General features: G+C 32.6%; 1 long non-coding RNA gene across 1 annotated transcript; it reads left to right on the plus strand.

The window, feature by feature from the left end:
* The first annotated feature begins 351 nt into the window (after window positions 1-351).
* On the plus strand, window positions 352-1,370 carry LOC145797023 (uncharacterized). The gene is made up of 4 exons (XR_014337954.1): window positions 352-475; window positions 549-649; window positions 739-822; window positions 1,290-1,370. It is a non-coding gene; the product is annotated as an uncharacterized LOC145797023 (long non-coding RNA).
* The last annotated feature ends 344 nt before the right edge of the window (window positions 1,371-1,714 follow it).

Raw genomic sequence — 1,714 nt, forward strand, 5'->3', positions numbered from 1 at the left:
TACTCACTTAATTCACTTAATTTTGATATATTTTTTTTTAAATTTGAGGGATCTATAAAAGTAATTGGCGATTTAATGCTAATTGAACTGAAGGCCTAAACTGGGGCTGTGCGTATATATTTTTTAGTTATGCGTTAATGATTTTGACTGCTAAGATATGCTTGAGAAAATGATTTTGACTGCTAGTTACAACTGAATAATAAATTAATTAAATCCACTTGACACATGATTTCTTCATCTGTCGTTATCTATGAGAAAATATACATATTGCATGTTCTAAAATTCTAAAAAATTGATTAGTGCCTAGTTAGTCATGTAGGAGTCCCAAAAAAAAAAAAAAAAAACACGGGTTGAGCTGGCTTATAATTGATTGTGAGCTTGAGTAGCTGCTGCTGGAGCTGCTTGAGTTGCTATCTTATCATATTGATGGTTTAAGGTCCTTAGGCTATCCCAGATAATTTTGCAATTCTCAGAGGTAAATTAAATTGGTTGAATGAAGCAATTATATAGATGTTTCCATTCCTTATCACTACTTTCATAATGTGCAGAATTTCTTCCTCGTGGAGAGCATTTTCATAATTTATTTGAGCAGTGGGATAGCAAAATTGTTATTTAAAAAAAAAAGAAGAAGAGAAATATACAATTGGAGGTGTGCAATTACAACATGAAGCATTTACTTTATTTTTAATCTATTAACCTTAGGATGCTACATTGTTATTTTTATGAATTATTATGCAGGTTGTAAGAGGTGGTAGGAGAGAAAATATTTCAATATATGACATTGTTGTTGGTGATGTTATACCTCTTAAGATTGGTGATCAGGTGAGTGTAGCCTATTTAAGTGGGTTTGATTTGTCGGACATACAAATTTGTTTTTATGAAATTGCTGATGTATGCAATATTGGACCTCTGTTATTGGAATTGCTGATGTATGCAATATTGAGTGTAGCCTATTTAAGTGTAGCCTATTTAAGTGGGTAAAGTACCTACGCATGTAATTTTCCTGATGTATGCAATATTGGACCTCTGTTATTATTTATTTTGTCTTATTAATTTCCAGTTGGTCTTGTCTTATTGTTGAATGAACATCCTATTCATGCATTTGCAGAATCTGGAAATTAACTCTCTATTTCCCTCTCTTGCTCTCTCTATATATACTTTTATTTCAAAAGAACGTATTTTATACCCTAATTTTCAGTCTTGGAATAATGTCCTATGCTTTTTCATAATATAATCAATTTTGGTTATGCTTTCATCATGAATATAATAAACTCTTTTGCTGTCTGAAGGTAATTGGTGTTGGAATCAACACAGAATGGGGATTGTTGATGGCAAGTATCTCGGAAGTATTTGAGCATTTAGTTTTTTATGTGATTTATTTAAATTAATTCACCATCAAAAAAATATATAAATGTGTATGTATATTTATAATCACCTAATTTCAAATTCAACCCAGTGGGATTCATTTTATGTCTTTACTCATTTCAGCTGTGCTCTAGCAACAATCAATTGTACTCTCCTTCACAAGCTCTGGTCAGGACCCATATGGTGTGGAAGAAGGACAAGAAGAGAATCAGGAGAGTGAGGTGCACCTGCTATTTCCCTTCCCACTGCAGGCATGTTGGTTCTTTCTGCTTCCTTCTTTGTCCCCACATGGGTATGTTTTTGTTCTTTCTCTACTGCTCTGATTAGAACAGAGTAAAAGACATGAAAT

The sequence above is a fragment of the Camellia sinensis genome, chromosome 1 (assembly GCF_055761805.1).
Source record: "Camellia sinensis isolate YWXY chromosome 1, ASM5576180v1, whole genome shotgun sequence".
In the NCBI taxonomy this organism is placed as follows: Eukaryota; Viridiplantae; Streptophyta; class Magnoliopsida; order Ericales; family Theaceae; genus Camellia; species Camellia sinensis.